The following is a 17,634-nucleotide window of genomic DNA, read 5'->3' on the forward strand; positions in this document are numbered from 1 at the left end:
TATTATAGTAAAGTTTCCATTTAGATTAAATGTTAAGTTTTTTAATTGATAAAGCAATAAAATTACATGCTGATTATTTTCAACTTTTTTGGCAATAATTTCAAACTTGGAGAAAAATGTCAAGAAAAGTACAAAGAACTAGGCCGGGTGTGGTGGCTCACACCTTCAATCCCAGCACTTTGGGAGGCCGAGGCGGGCAGATCACCTAAGATCAGGAGTTCGAGACTAGCCTGACCAATATGGTGAAACCGTGTCTCTACTAAAAATACAAAAATTAGCCGGGCGTGGTGGCAGGTGCCTGTAGCCCCAACTACTCGGGAGGCTGAGGCAGGAGAATCACATGAACCCGGGAGGTGGAGGTTACAGTGAGCTGAGATCATGCCACTGCACTCCAGCCTGGGCGAGACAGCGAGACTCCATCTCAAAAAAAAAAAAAAGGAAAAAAAGAAAAAAAGAAAAGTACAAAGAACTTCCATATTCCCTTGAACAATAAGATTCACCAACTTGTAAAAAACAATTCACTAATCACTTAAAATTTATTTTTCTTCCACACATTTTTATTAGAAATGGTGCTTGCTGGTTAGCATACGATAGGTAATGCTATTTAATTTAGCACAACATCTATTATCTTTTGTATGTTAGTTTTTTCATGGCTGTTCATAATGAGGACCTCTTTGTCCAAGAATTCTATCACCTGGAAATTTTGAGAATTATTGCCCCCAAGGTGTGCTCTGGTGGAAATTTCACAAGAAATGAGCAGGGGGCTCGCTTGAACCTGGGAGACAAAGGTTGCAGTGAGCCAAGATTACACCACTGCACTCCAGCCTGGGCAACAGAGTGAGACCCTATCTCGAAAAAAAAAAGAAGAAGCAGCAGAGAAAAAGCAGGATCTTTTTCAGGACCTTCATCTTAGTGGGATTTTCTCTAAACCACTACATTGCTCTATCATTGGCCTTTCTAGTAAAATTATTGGTTTTTAAATTTATTATTATTTTTCCTTTCTTTCTCCCTCCTTCCTTCCTTCCTGTCTCTCTTTCTTCCTTTCTTTCTTTCCTCTCTCGCCTCTCTCTCTCCTCCCTCTCTCCCTCCCTCCCTTCCTTCCTTCCTCTCTCTTTCTTTTTTTTCTATTTATTTATTTATTTTTGAGGCAGAGTCTCGCTCTGTCACCCAGGCTGGAGTGCAGTGGCGCGATCTCGGCTCACTGCAAGCTCCACCTCCTGGGTTCACACTGCCTCAGCCTCCTGAGTAGCTGGGACTACAGGTGCCTGCCACCACGCCCGGCTAATTTTTTATATTTTTTAGTAGAGACGGAGTTTCACCGCGTTAGCCAGGATGGTCTCGATCTCCTGACCTCATGATCTGCCCGCCTCGGCCTCCCAAAGTGCTGGGAGTGAGCCACCGTGCCCGGCCCTTTTTTCCTTTTCTTTTCTTTTTTGACAAAGTCTTGCTCTGTTGCCCAAGCTGGAGTGCAGTGGCACAAACACGGCTCACTCCAGTCTCAACCTCCTGAGTTCAAGTGATTCTCCCACTTCAGCCTTCCAAAGTGCTGGGATTACAGGTGTGAGCCACCACGCCTGGCCCCTTTCTAGTAAAATTAAAGTATTGATTCAAAAACGTTCCCTTGGCCGGGCACAGTGGCTCAAGCCTGTATTTAATCCCAGCACTTTGGGAGGCAAAGGCAGGAGTCCCTTGAGCCCTGGAGCTTGAGACCAGCTTAGGCAACGTAGTGAAACTCCATCTCTACCAAAAGAAAAGTCCCCTTTGCAGGTTCATTAGCCACTGTCACTATTCTTACTCTATTGTTATAATAGAAAGTGTGAGTTTTGAAGTCAGACAAACTCAGAATTGATTTAAGACTATCACTTACTAGAGGCAGGACTTGTCTTCAAACCTTGAGTCCTCATTGGTAAAGTAGCTGATCACACAAAATTGCTACAAGGATTAAAAAGAGATCCTGTAAAGAAAAGTGCCTGGCACATCACAGGTTTTTGATAAACGCCCCATGCATAAATGATTTGTAAATAGTTATGAAACTAGGAAAGCCAGGAAGATCATAGGGAACATAAACTGACATGCCTCAGAGAGTTGTTTTTGATTTTAACATCTTGGATTTTTTGGCATCTCCCTACCACTTTCTCCCTTTTCTCCCATCTGCAAAATGAAGCATGGTAGGTCATCATGAGCATCTATCAGCTACTGTTACTGAGTTTTCTTTACCTCTCTTCTAAGTGTTATACATGTTTCATTGTAATTCTCCTAATAACCCTATGTGCTAGAAATGCTTATCATCTTCATTTCACAAATGAGGAAGCTAAAGCTTTGGAGGTTCTGGAACTTGCTGAGGAATCACCCAACAATCACTGAATCACTTTACTATACTGAAAATACAACATATTTATGCTGATGACCCTGAAGAAAAAGGTTCAATTATGTTTAATACATTCTCTTAAAAGGGCAGAGAAGTGGGCAGTACATTTAAAAAATAGTCTCACTGAGCTGGGTGCGGTGGCTCACGTCTGTAATACCAGCACTTTGGGAGGCCAAGGTGGGCAGATCATGAGGTCAAGAGATTGAGACCATCCTGGCGAACATGGTGAAACCCCACCTCTACTAAAAATGTAAAAATTACCTGGGCGTGGTGGTGCGCACCTGCACCTGTAGTCCCAGCTACTCGGGAGGCTGAGGTAGGAGAATAGCTTGAACCCGGGAGGTGGAGGTTGCAGTGAGCCGAGATGGCACCACTACACTCCAGTTTGGTGACAGAGCCAGACTCCGCCTCAAAAAAAAAAAAAAAAAAAAAAAATTGAGGCTGGGCACAGTGGCTCACGCCTGTAATCCCAGCACTTTGGGAGGCTGAGGCGGGTGGATCACAAGGTCAGGAGATCGAGACCATTCTGGCTAACATGGTGAAACCCCGTCTCTACTAAAAAGACAAAAAATTAGCCAGGCGTGGTGGCGGGTGCCTGTAGTCCCAGCTACTCGGGAGGTTGAGGCAGAAGAATGGTGTGAACCTGGGAGGCGGAACTTGCAGTGAGCCAAGATTGTGCCACTGCACTCCAGGCTGGGCGACAGAGCGAGACTCCATCTCAAATAAATAAGTAAATAAATAAAAATAAAAATAAATAAAAATAGTCTCACTGACATATAATTTATGTACTATTGTAGCCAGACATGGTGGCTCAAGCCTGTAATCCCAGCAGTTTGGGAGGCCAAGGAGGGTGGATCACCTGAGGTCAGGGGTTCACGACCAGCCTGGCCAACATAGTGAAACCCCATTTCTATTAAAAATACAGAATTAGTCAGGCATGGTGGCAGGTGCCTGTAATCCCAGCTACTCAGGAGGCTGAGGCAGGGAGTCACTTGAACCCAGGAGGCAGAGGTGTCAGTGAGCCAAGATCACGCCATTGCGCTCCAGCCTGGGTGACAAGAGCGAAACTCCATCTCAAGAAAAAAAAAAAAAATTACCTATTGTAAGTGCACAGTTAAATTATTTCTAGTAAATTTATGGTTGTGCAACCAATCCCACAATCAGGTTTTAGAACATTTCCATCACCCTAAAAAGTTACCACATGCTCACTGGCAATGAATCCCTCTCCCAACCTCAGCCCCAGGAGAGCATTGATCTGCTTTCTTTCACTATAGATTTTTCTTTTCTAGAAATTTCATAAAAATAGGTAGATATATACATCATACAATATGCATTTGGCTTCTTTTCCTTAGCATAATTCTTCTGAGGCTTATCCATATTGTTGCAAGTTTCAGTAGATTGGTTCTTTTTATGCTAAAGAATATTCCATTGGCTATTTATGAATAATCCTGCCAGCAATGTTCATGTATAAGTCTTTGTGGGGAAGAAGTATTTTCGCAACTCAGAAATTTTAGGTAATTCAATGATGACTATATTGTCAGATCAAAGCTAATAAGATTTAAGCAGGCTGCTTCTGAGAGGTGATTGAGCTGGGAGAAAAAGTGTATGTAAGTGAAGGGGGGCTGAGAAAGAGAGGACTGAGAAGAGGGGGACTCTAATCCTTAACATCCTCTTTTTTATTTTATTTTATTTTTTTAGATGGAGTCTGGCTCTGTTGCCCAGGCTGGAGTGCAGTGGCACCAGTGGCGTGATCTTGGCTTACTGCAACTTCTGCCTCCCAGGTTCAAGCAATTCTGCCTCAGCCTTTTGAGTAGCTGGGATTACAGGTGCACACCACCACGCCTGGCTAATTTTTTTGTATTTTAGTAGAGATGGGGTTTCACCATGTTGACTAGGATGGTCTCGATCTCCTGACCTCGTGACCCACCTGCCTTGGCCTCCCAAAGTGTTGGGATTACAGGTGTCAGCCACCGCGCCCAGCCCTACCATCTTTCTTTAAAAAAATTTTTTGCATGTTATTATTTGTATTTATTTATTCATTTATTTTGGAGACAGTCTCACTCTGTTGCCCAGGCTGGGGTGCAGTGGCATGATCTCAACTCACTGCAACCTCTGCCTCCTGCGTTCAAGCGATTCTCATGCCTCAGCCACCCCAGTAGCTGGGATTACAGGCATGCGCCACCATACTCGGCTAATTTTTGCATTTTTAGTAGAGACAGGGTTTCACTTTGTTGGCCAGGCTGGTCTCAAACTTCCAACCTCAGGTGGTCCACCCACCTCGACCTCCCAAAGTGCTGGCATTACAGGCGTGAGCCAACTTGCCCGGCCTATATACGTGCCCTTGTATCTTCCCATTACATCAAGGTGTAAGTCAGTTTGCTACCACTGGCCCTTCAGACCAGCATACTGGCTGCAGAGCTTGGCCATGGCACCGACCAGAAGGACTGCCCTCTCTTATATATCTGACAAAATGTTACATTCATCCAGATTCAGCCTCTCTCTGACCACCCTTTCCCCATCAGGTGAGCTGTAGACCCTTCTGTTCTCTTATATCTTTACATAGCAGTGGTTGTCAGTTGTCCCTCTCTAACCATCTGGCAGATATATGATCTACAATATATCTATAGCCATATATGCACCTACATCTTGCTGTTTTTTTTTGGCAGGAGGGGAAGGGATCTTGCTAGGTTGCCCAGGCTGCTCTTGAACTTCCAGGCTCAAGTGATCCTCCCACCTCTGCCTCCCTAATGCTAGCATTATATGCATGAGTCACCATGCAGCCACATCTTGATTTCTTTTGTTGATATATCTAACTTCCTTCAGTATGTATGAGCTTATTGGCAGCAGAGGATTTTTGGTCTTGGTCATCTATGCATCCTTAGCATTTAGCATGGTAAATACTCATTATGTGTTTGTGAAATGAATAAAAGAACTAGCAAATGAATGAATAAATAATAAATTAACATTCTGGGAATAAAAGAGAAAGGTGGTCTCACTGCAGATCCAATATAAGGGACAACATTTATCAGTCATGGAGTGACAGCATGCACTGGTGTGTCATAATAAGTTGTAAGGTAATTTTACAAATATTTTGTTTTTTCGAGAATATACTCAAGTTATGACCCGGGCGTGGTAGCTCACTCCTGTAATCCCAGCACTTAGGGAAGCCGAGGCAGGCAGATCACTTGAGGTCAGGAGTTTGAGACCAGCCTGGGCAACATGGCAAAACCCCCATCTCTATAAAAAATACAAAAATTAGCCAGGGGTGGTGTGCATACCTGTAGTTCCAGCTACTTGGGAGGCTGAGGTGGGAGGATCTACTTGAGCCCAGGAAGTCAAGGCTGCAGTGAGTGGTGATCACATCGCTGCACTCCAGCATGGGCAACAAAATGAGACCCTGTCTTGAAAAAAAAAAGAGGGTATACCCAAGTTTGCAAATATACCCATGTTGGCTTGCTTTAACAAAAAATCAGAGCAGATTTGAGATTATTTATACAGTAATATAACTCTTACTTGCTTTCCACTATATTTTCTTGAGTGGGAGGAAAAAGGATAAAGTTACATATGGTCAACCAAGACTGGTGCCCAGGCTTGGGTATGCTCAGTCATGTGCTGTGAAAGTGGATTGCATCTGTCAGGAGTCACCGTATAGAAGAGGACAAAGCTGCCAGGCCAGAATACCATGAAGAGGGAATCTGTGAGGTGCTGATTCCAGAGACTCCTTCCCTGACTGGGACTGAAACAAAGGCAGCCATCTCTGTCAAGGAGGAAGGCATTCATTCTTGGCATGCAGTTGGTAGGTACAGCACTCTACCTTCTTTTGCCTGGAAGTCCAACACGCTGCACCCACTAGTACGCATATTTTTTCAGGATGTGAAATGAAACTCCCTAAAAGAGAGACTTGGTCTCTCTTGGAAAACAGCTATGAGACACACATATAGAAAAATTTCCATCTAAAATAACCAGAAATTTTGATGATAAAAGCTTCTGGAACTGGGAAAATTCATTTGTGTGTTATTTCCTTACACCTTAAGTACAAAGACCTATTTTCTACAAATTCCTCTTAAACTTCAATTATCATAAAATTGACCACATGTCAAAAAGTGACAGATGAATTGCACCAGAAATCCAAATGTGTAAGAGCCTGGCATTTCTGCAGACCAACTGGTGCTTGAATGTATGACTCCAGAAGAACTAACCAGGTTCACAGACATCTATTATTTTGCCTGTTTATTTATTTATTAATTTATTGACACAGAGTATCACTCTGTTGCCCAGGCTGGAATGAAGTGGTGTGATCTCGGCTCACTGCAGCCTCCACCTCCCAAATTCAAGCGATTCTCCTGCCTCAGCCTTCTGACTAGCTGGGATTACAGACATGCCCCAACACGCCCGGCTAATTTTTGTATTTTTGGTAGAGACGGGGTTTCACCATGATGGCCAGGCTGGTCTAGAATTCCTGACCTCAAGTGATCTGCCTGCCTTGGCCTCCCAAAGTGCAGGGATTACAGGTGTGAGCCACCACACCAGGCTTTGGCTGTTTAAAACTAATAGCTATCAGGCCAGGCGCGGTGGCTCACACCTGTAATCCCAGCACTTTGGGAGGCCGAGGCGGGCGGATCACGAGGTCAGGAGATGGAGACCATCCTGGCTAGCACGGTGAAACCCCGTCTCTACTAAATATACAAAAAATTAGCCTGGCGCGGTGGCAGGCGCCTGTAGTCCCAGCTACTCGGGAGGCTGAGGTAGGAGAATGGTGTGAACCTGGAAGGCAGAGCTTGCAGTGAGGCAAGATCGTGCCACTGCACTCCAGCCCTGGTGACAGAGCAAGACTCCGTCTCAGAAAAAAAAAAAAACCTGATAGCTACATGTGTTCATCAGGGCAGGAGGGGTATAGTGTGATTCAAAAGCAGCAACCCAAAATGACAATCTTTGCTCTATTTATTTATAGTTACCTTAATTCTTTTTGTTTGTTTGTTTATTTTGTTTTGTTTTGTTTTGAGACAGGGTCTTGCTCAGTTATCCAGGCTGGAGTGTAGTGGCTCAAACATGGCTCACTGCAGCCTCAACCTCCTGGGCTCAAGCGATCCTCATTTTTGTCTGTTTTGTAGAGACAAGATTTTGCGATGTTATCCAGGCTGGTCTCCAACTCCGGGGCTCAAGTGATCTGCTTGCTTTGGCCTCCCAAACTACAGGCACGAGCTATCACACCCAGCAGTTGCCTTTATTCTAATGAAAAAAATTAAACAACTTATGTGAGATTTCTTTCCATGGTTTAATTATAAATTGTTTAAAATCACCATTTGTTTGTATTATTTTAATTATGCAAAATAGATGTTGTGTAATAAAATAACAGCAAATACATTGAAGGTCCCCTTTTACTCTTGAAAGTGTCCTGGTTTTGATGATGTAATCGCACTATTCACTGAACATTTACTTGGTGCTATGCCCTTTTCTAAGTACTTTATATGGACTCGTTATATATTGTAGGGGTCCCATACATTGTAAGACCATGCCTTCAAATTTTGAAGGCAGTTAGCGATTCAGCATTAGCTAGAATGATATTGTGCATGCTACTAATAGATTCTTCTTAGTATTTTCATTAGTCAGGAGTGTAATGGTGCTGGGGAAACCTAATAATAAAGTAAGCAATGGTAATTGATTGTTATGGATTAATCAAAGAGTATATAAAGCAGAGCATATAAATTTTGGAATGAATCATCACCATTTGGAAGCATTCTGTCCTTTCAGGGAAGATGAATGAGCATTGAGAGAAAACTGATTTTTTTTTTTTTCTCATTAATGACACTTCTTTTCATTAAAAGTAAGTTTATCACTGTTAATTACCTTCATTCCTTCAACCAGACTTGTATAGGAGAACAGGACTAGAGAAAAAAAATCTGAAAAACTTATCATAATCAAACGGAAATTATTGGTTCTTTCACATTTTGTACCCCTGTATAACAAAACTTAAAAATTTAATTCCCTGACAACTCTATGACTATACTAAAAATCATTGAATTGTACACTTTAGTTGCATTGTGTAGTATTTGAGTGAATTATATCACAATAAAACAGTTCTTAAGATTTTTTTTGGCTGGATGCAGTGGCTCACATTTTGGGAGGCTGTAATCCCAGCATTTTGGGAGGCTGAGGCAGGAGGATTGCTTGAGCCCAAAGTTCACAATCAGCCTGGGCAAAAAAGTGAGATCCCATCTATACAAAAAATAAAATCAACCAGGCATGGTGGTCTGTAGGTCTAGCTACTTAGGAAGCTGAGGCAGGAGGGTTGCTTGAGCCCAGAAGTTTGATGCTGCAGTCAGCCATGATCACATCACTGCACTCCAGCTTGGATGACAGAGCAAGACCCTGTCTCTCTTTTTTTTTCTTGAGATGGAGTCTCTCTCTGTCACCCAGCCTGGAGTGCAGTGGCACGATCTCGGCTCACTGCAACCTCTGCCTCCTGGGTTCAACTGATTCTTTTGCCTCAGCCTCCCAAGTAGCTGGGACTACAGGCACATACTACCATGCCCAGCTAATTTTTGTATTTTTAGTAGAGATAAGGTTTCACCATGTTGGCCACAATGGTCTCGATCTCTTGACCTCATGATCTGCCTGCCTCGGCCTCCCAAAGTGCTGGGATTACAGGCATGAGCCACCACACCCGGCCTGACCCTGTCTCTTAAAAAAGAAAAAAGTGGGAGTCTGGCCTATTCACATGTAGATCTATCAAATCAGAATCTCTGGGGGTGGAACTGGCCCACCAGCAAGTTTAAAATCTTCCTAAGTGATTTCAACATGCAGTCAAAGTTGAGAGACACCAGTTTAGCTAAAGATGACTGGGGTCAGGGCTCTGGGTGACAGGTACCTTCTTCCAACTGGATGGGGTAGAAACGGGCTCTTCCCTAAGAGCAGTACTCATGGATACTGCTAAGTACTAACTCTGGATGAGCTCAGCATGTACTGAGTGGATACAAAATAAGAGGACAACATAGCTAAGGAGGGCTGGAAGCATGAATTAAAAGAAAAAATCAAGGTTGGGCACAGTGGCTCAAGCCTGTAATCCCAGCACTTTGGGAGGCCAAGGCGGGTGGATCAACTAAGGTCGAAAGTTGGAGACCAGCCTGGCCAACCTGGAGAAACCCCATCTCTACTAAAAATACAAAAATTAGCTGGGCGTGGTGGCACGCGCCTGTAATCCCAGCTACTCTGGAGGCTGAGGCAAGAGAATCACTTGAACCCGGGAGGTGGAGGTTGCAGTGAGCTGAGATCTCACCATTACACTCCAGCCTGGGCAGCAAGAGCAAGACACCATCTCAGGAAAAAAAAAAAAAAAAAGAAAGAAAAAATCAAAATAGAATAGAAAGAGCTAAGGAGGCAAAGGAGAACCTAGAAACCCTTTAATTGGTCTTACATTTTAAAAATAGAAAGGACATTAAAAATCTAATTTAAAAAAAAAGACATCTAGACCGGGTGTGGTGGCTCATGCCTATAATCCCAGCACTTTGGGAAGTCGAGGTGGGTGGATCACCTGAGGTCGGGAGTTCGAGACCAGCCTGGCCAACATGGTGAAACCCCATCTCTACTAAAAATACAAAAAAATTTAGCTGGGAGTGGTGGCAGGCGTCTGTAATCCCAGCTTCTCAGGAGGGTGAGGCAGGAGAATCACTTGAGATTTTTTTTGGCTGGATGCAGTGGCTCACATTTTGGGAGGCAGTAATCGTAGCATTTTGGGAGGCTGAGGCAGGAGGATTGCTTGAGCCCAAAAGTTCACAACCAGCCTGGGCAAAAAAGTGAGATCCCCTCCAGGGGGCAGAGATTGCAGTGAGCTGAGACTGCGCCATTGCACTCCAGGCTGGGTGACACAGTGAGACTCCGTCTCAAAAAAAAAAATCTAATTCAATATCCACAGTTTTCTAAGGTAAGGGATTAGAAATTAAGCAGTGTATCCCAGCAGGACACATTAGTTTACAACAAAACCTTGAGTAGAAGTCAGGATTTATCAGTGCCAGTGCATTCTAAACCTAATACAAGATGGAAGGCCCTCCTTGTTTTCCAAGTCATCTGCCCCTGAAACAGAGAAGCTGCAAAAATGCAGTACTATACACAGTTCTCACAACCTGGCTTTCCTGTATGTTAACATTTTACATAGCCAACTTTCAATGATCCAAGCCAAAAAATTAACATTGGTACAATGCTACATTCTTTTACAAATGAAGGAACCAAGGCCTGGAGGGGTTAAGGGACTTGCCCAAGGGCGCTCAGCCAACAAGTGGCTGAATCTCCATAACCTTAAAGGACACAGGTACCCAGTTCCCTTTTGTTTCATCTGAAGACCACTTTACATTGAAACATGTTTCTAGAAGAAGGCTGGTTATAAGCATTATGTTGTCCGGCTGACTCCACGGATGCAAGACTAGAGATGAGGCTGCTAGAACTGCCTCGCCTGCTCCTCTGGAAATAGGAGTAGCTTAAGCCCACATAACTGTATGGGCATGTGACAGCCCCCTCTAAGAAAGGCCTCTGCGCCTGGTTCAATGCTCTGCTGCTGTTGCTTTTTTTTTTTTTTTTTTGCACAGGTCTCACTGTCACTCAGGCTGGAGTACAGTGGCATGATCTCGGCTCACTGCAGCCTCTGCCTCCCGGGTTCAAACGATTCTCCTGCCTCAGCCTCCCGAGTAGCTGAGATTACAGGCGCACGCCATCACGCCCACCTAATTTTTGTAGTTTTAGTAGAGACGGGGGTTTCACTATGTTGGCCAGGCTGGTCTCGAACTCCTGACCTCAAGTGATCCTCACCGCCTTGGCCTCCCAGAGTATTGGGATTATAGGCGTGAGCCACCGCGCCCGGCCCCTGCACTCCTAAAATTCTTAATTATTTTATCGTTGAACTTGTTTTGTAAGTAAAATCCCATGGTACAAAGGAGTATGAGCATGAGCTGGAGCGATAAACCCGCAGCAGGGTCGGGGACTCCGGCCTGCGGGCAACGCAGGCAGGGCCGGCGCCTGAGCCATTATTCAGCGCCCATTGCGCATGCGCAGGCCTCGCCAGGGCGGTGAGGCCGGGATAGACCTCGGAATAGCTGTGGCCACTGTAGCAGCTGAAGGGCTGCGGGGGGTAGGAGGGCTGCGCGCGTCTGTCTTTGGAGTCCGTCCCTGCAGCGCCTTGCCCGCCCGTTGGTTCACACAGGGCAGACGTTGTCAGTAAATCAATACAGAACAGAAGCGTCCGCGTGGACATTGCCATCAAGCACACCAGGGGTTACTGGACTTCTGCAATGAGTTTAGATTCTGGTTTTGAAAACTGCTGCAGCATTGCAAAAGTGAATATCCACAGGCTTAGAAATAGAAATTAAAGGCCGGGCGCGGTGGCTCACGCCTGTAATCCCGGCACTTTGGGGCTGGCGGATCACCTGAGATCAGGAGTTCCAGGCGTGAGCCACCGCGCCCGGCCCCAACACCAAAGTGCTGGGATTACAGGCGTGAGCCACCGCGCCCGGCCCCAACACTAAAAGGATGGACAAACAGATTGATATTTCTCTCCCAAATGCGGCAGTTACGAAGAATGAGGCAGATCTGCGTTTATTGAGTAGAAAAACAGAAAAAGCATATTTCAGAAAAATGGGTATTTAGTCCTTGCATTTTTTCTCTTTTATCTCATAGCTTTAATAATTATCTTTATGTGGACAAACCTTATATTTATATCTTCAGCTTGGATCTCTTCCCTGAGCCCAGATTCTGCCCAACATCTCCACCATGAAGTCAAACAGGCATCCCAAACTTAATTTGCGTGGCTGGGCGCGGTGGCTCACGTCTGTAATCCCAGCACTTCGGGAGGTCAAGACAGGCAGCTCACGAGGTTAGGAGGTCGAGACCATCCTGGCTAACACGGTGAAACCCCGTCTCTACTAAAAACACAAAAAATTAGCCGGGTGTGGTGGCGGGCGCCTGTAGTCCCAGCTACTGGGGAGGCTGAGGCGGGAGAATGGCGTGAACCTGGGAGGTGGAGCTTGCAGTGAGCCAAGATCGCGCCACTGCACTCCAGCCTGGGCGACAGAGCGAGACTCCATCTCAAAACACACACACACACACACACAAAACAACAACCAAAAAAACCCACTTAATTTGTGCAAAAACAAATTCGTGGCATTCCTCACTACCTTGCTTCATCCATGACTTCCCTCAGTTAATGCCATTCTAATCTTCAGCTGCTCAGTCAAATATAAGTGAACAAGCAGGTAAGCAGGAAAAGAAAAAAGGCCTTAGAGTCATCCTTCTCTTGTCTCTTACCCTACATTGAATCCTTGAATGGGACCAGCCCTCACCATCTCTGTAGCTGTTGCAGGGCTCCTAACATCATCTCTCTGGCGTGATCACGGCTCACTGCAGCCTCAGTCTCCCTAGGCTCAGGTAATCCTCCCACCTCAGCCTCTTGAGAAGCTGGGGCTACCGGCATGCACCACCATACTTGTCTAATTTTTTTGTATTTTTGGTAGAGACAGGGTTGGCCAGACTGGTCTCAAACTCCTGGGCTCAAGTGATCCGCCTGCCTCGGACACTCAGAAAGCGCTGGGATTACAGGCATGGGCCACCATGCCCAGCCACACACTGATCTTTTTAAAACCTAAGACAGATCATGTCACTCTTCTGTTCAAAATCTTCTGTAGACATAAATGAAGACCAACTGAGAAAAGCAAAGGCTATTTATTCAGAGCTTGCTATAACAAGGCAGTCAGCCACCATCACTTGTGTTTGCAGAATCTCAAAGGCAGGTAGGGGAAACAGAAAAGCTTTATAGCAGAAAAAGGGAAGGCTTCAGGTCGGTCCTGAATGGAGGCTGCTGGCTTGGGAAAACTGTAGGTGGCTAACTAGAAGGAAAGCACCCGATGTGATTGGTTAGGGGTGTGTATTTGACTTTTCTGCTTGGTCCTAAGTTGGAAGTGGGCATAAAAACCAGGGAAGCTGTCAGTTACTAATCAAGTTCTTCCTAGCCATTTTGGGCCAGTCGTTACAGCTGGTGTTGTTTAGCATCCTGAACTGTTTTAGAGATAGATGTGGCTTCTGCAAGTCTGAGTTAAGCATGCTGGCTCCCTGTGCTATTAATTGTAGATAAGGGATTGATTTTCTGGGCAGGTGGCTGCAGGTTTTCGGTCAGAGTTCTAGTTTATTTATTTATTAGAGATGAGGTCTCTCAATGTTGCCCAAAGTGCTGAACTCAACTCCTGGGTTCAAGTGATCTTCCTGTCTCAGCTTCCTGAGTAGCTGGGTAGTCCCAGCTGTGGCACCAAGCACTGCTCAGAGTACTCTTTTTATTTGTATTATTATTAATTTATATATGTATCTGTTTTTGAACAAGGTTTTGCTCCATCACCCAGGCTGGAGTGCAGTGTGGCACAATCATAGCTCACTGCAGCCTCAAACTCCTGGGCTCAAACAATCCTCCTTCCTTAGCCTCCCAAGTAACTGGGACTACAGGTGTGCACTAACACACCCAACTAGTTTTAAACATTTTTTGTAGCTGGGCACAGTGGCTCATGCCTGTAATCCCAGCACTTTGGGAGGCCAAGGCGGGTGGATCACCTGAGGTCAGGAGTTTGAGAACTGCCTGACCAACACAGTGAAATCCTGTCTCTACTAAAAATATAAAAAAATTAGCTGGGCATGGTGGCACACACCTGTAGTCCCAGCTACTCAGGAGTCTGAGGCACCAGAATCGCTTGAACCTGGGAGGCGGAGGTTGCAGAGAGCAGAGATCGTACCGCTGCACTCCAGCCTGGGCGAAAGAGCGAGACTCTGTCTCGAAAAAACAAAACCAGGCCGGGCGCAGTGGCTCACGCCTGTAATCCCAGCACTTTGGAAGGCTGAGGCGGGTGAATCACGAGGTCAGGAGATCGAGACCATCTTGGCTAATGCGGTGGAAACGCCGTCTCTACTAAAAATACAAAAAATAAGCCGGGCTTGGTGGTGTGCCCCTGTAGTCCCAGCTACTCGGGAGGCTGAGGCAGTAGAATGGCGTGAACTCAGAAGGTGGAGCTTGCAGTGAGCCGAGATCACGCCACTGCACTCCAGCCTGGGCGACAGAGTGAGACTCTGCCTCAAAAACAAACAAACAAACAAACAAACAAACCATTTTTTGTAGAGAGGAGGTCTCGCTATGTTACCCGGGGTGGTCTCAAGCTCCTGAGCTCAAGCGATCCTCCCATCTTGGCCTCCCAAAGTGCTAGGCTTACAGGCGTGGACTGCCATGCCTGGGCTTCTTGCTACCCGTTAACAATAAGGCAGCTCCTCCTCAGGCTTTCACAGTCAGCTCTTACTTCTACTCCAATGCTTTTCCTTCAGGAAATCCCAAGGTCACTGTAGATAAATAAAATAGATTTTTAGAGCTCCTTTAAAATTTTTATTTCATTGTTTAAATTGACAGATAAAATTGTATTTATCATGTATAGCATGATGTTCTGTATATATACATTGTGGAATGACAAGATCTAGCTAATTAACATATGCATTACCTCACATAGCTATCATTTTTGTGGCAAGAATGCATAACATCCACTCTTAGCATTTTTCAAGAATACATTATATTGTTATTAACTACAGGCACCATGGTGTATGGTGGACCTCCTTGGAACATCTCTCAACATAGACTGATGGCATAACAGCAATGAACGGGCACAAAATTATGTGGTCTACGTTTGTCATTCTCTGAAGGTCTGGCTAATAGATAAAATGTTGACTATCAGGGCAGAATTGAAGGGCTCCATTTATTTCAAAACATTCCCTAAGTAGATAGCTTTTGACCGGTGTGGTGGCTCAGGCCTATAATTCCAGCACTTTGGGAGGTCGAGGTGGGTAGATTGTTTGAGCCCAGGAATTGGAGACCAGTCTGGTCAACATAGAGAGATCCTTCCCTTCTTCTCTCCCTTCCTTCCTTCATTCCTTTCTTTTTAAAAATTATTTTTATGGCTGGGCACGGTGACTCATGCCTGTAATCCCAGCACTTTAGGAAGCTGAGGTGAGCAGATCACCTGAGATCAGGACTCGAGACTAGCCTGGCCAACATGGTGAAACCCCATCTCTACTAAAACTACAAAAATTGGTCAGATATGGTGGTGGGAGCCTGTAATCCCAGCTACTTGGGAGGCTGAAGCAGGAGAATCACTTGAACCTGGGGAGCGGAGGTTGCAGTGAGCTGAGATCACACCACTGCACTCCAGCCTGTGCGACAGAGCGAGACCCTATCTCAAAAAAAAAAATATATATATATATATATAAAATTATTATTATTATTATTATTTTTTTGAGACAGAGTCTTACTCTGTCACCCAGGCTGGAGTGCAGTGGCACAATCTCGGCTCGCTGCAACCTCCACCTCCTGGGTTCAAGCAGTTCTCCTGCCTCAGCCTCCTGAGTAGCTGGGATTACAGGCATGCGCCACCATGCCCGGCTAATTTTTGTATTTTTAGTAGAGACGGGGTTTCACCATGTTGGCCAGGCTGGTCTCAAACTCCTGACCTCGTGACCCACCCACCTCAGCCTCCCAAAGTGCTGGGATTACAGGCATGAGCCACCGTGCCTGGCCTATTATTATTATTTTTTTAAAAAAAGATTTTGCTCATTCCATGCGAACCTGGTAACTCTCTTATGAAGCTACAGCTGAGGAGACTCTGATGCTCGCCATAGCTGACGAAAAGCCCAAGGAAGGAGTCAAGGCTGAGAACCACGATCATATTAATTTAACGGTGGCAGGGCAAGATGGTTCTGTGATGCAGTTTAAGATTAAGAGGCATACACCACTTAGTAAACTAATGAAAGCCTATTGTGAAAGACAGGGATTGTCAATGAGGCAGATTAGATTACGATTCCACAGGTAACCAATCAATGAAACAGACACACCTGCACAGTTGGAAATGGAGGATGAAGATACAATTGATGTGTTCCAACAGCAGACGGGAGGTGTCTACTGAAAAACGAACCTGCTTCTTTACTCCAGAACTCTCTTCTTTCAAGACAAAGATTACATTCTCAATTAGAAAACTGCAATTTGGTTCCACCACATCCTGACTACTACAGTATAGTTTTCTCTATTCTTTCATTTCCCCTTTTCCCATTCCTTTATTGTATGTAAAGTAATTGGTATATGTGCAAAAGCATATTGCATTTTTTTTTTAACTAAACAGCCAATGGTATGTTTTGATTGACATCAAGTGGAGATGGAATGGGGAAAAATACTGATTCTGTGAAAATACCCCCTTTCTCCATTAGTGGCATGCTCATTCAGCTCTTTATATTCCAGTAATTTATTTTGCTCTCACTGTTTTAACAAAAAAATAAATAAATAAAAAATAAAAATCCTTGCATACCTTGTTCACTTGGAGAATTTTACTGTTTTTCATTTATCATTGTAAAACCAAGGACAATTTTATAACTTTTTTGTACGTAGCTGTTACATGTAGGGCAGTCTGTCTTTATGTAGGGATAAATTACTCTAAAACAAAAAAGAATCCTAGATAGTTTTCCCTTCAAGTCTTGTTGTTTAAATAAACTTCTTGTTTAAAAAAATAAGTAAATAAAATAAAAAAGAGTTTTTACTAAGATGGGGGGCTTATCATTGTTGCCCAGGCTGGTCTTGAGATCCTGGGCTCAAGTATGTTTTGTGGTTCATCCACATTCATGTATTAGTACTTCATGCTTTTTTCTTTCTTTCTTTCTTTCTTTTTTGGAGATGGAGTTTTGCTCTTGTTGCTCAGGCTGGAGTATAATGGCACGATCTTGGCTCACTGCAACCTCTGCCTCCAGGATTCAAGTGATTCTTCTGCCTCAGCCTCCCGAGTAGCTGGGATTACAGGCATGTGCCACCATGCCCTGCTAAATTAAATTTTTAGCAGAGACAGGGTTTCGCCATTGTTGGTCAGTCTGGTCTCGAACTCCTGAGCTCAGGTGATCCACCCACCTCAGCCTCCCAAGTGCTGGGATTAAGGTGTGAGCTACCGTGCCCAGCCTACTTCATGCTTTTTTATGGCTAAGTAATATCTCAATGTGTGTATACCATGTTTTGTGTAACTGTTCATCCACTGTTGGACATTTGGGTTATTTTCATCTTTTAGCTCTTGTGAATAGTGCTGCTATGAATATTTGTGTATAAACATTTGTTTGAATCCCTGCTTTCAATTATTTTGGGTTTCAAGTAGAAATGGTGGGTCCTATGATGATTCTATAATTGCTTTTTAAGGAACAGATAAACTATTTTCCATAGTGGCTGCAGTATT

The 17,634-nt window shown here is 44.5% G+C and overlaps 1 pseudogene; it reads left to right on the top strand.

Moving 5' to 3' along the window:
- The first annotated feature begins 11,402 nt into the window (after nucleotides 1-11,402).
- Nucleotides 11,403-16,461, top strand: LOC101146084 (small ubiquitin-related modifier 2-like; annotated as a pseudogene).
- The last annotated feature ends 1,173 nt before the right edge of the window (nucleotides 16,462-17,634 follow it).

Source organism: Gorilla gorilla, chromosome 7, assembly GCF_029281585.2.
Source record: "Gorilla gorilla gorilla isolate KB3781 chromosome 7, NHGRI_mGorGor1-v2.1_pri, whole genome shotgun sequence".
Classification (NCBI taxonomy): Eukaryota; Metazoa; Chordata; class Mammalia; order Primates; family Hominidae; genus Gorilla; species Gorilla gorilla.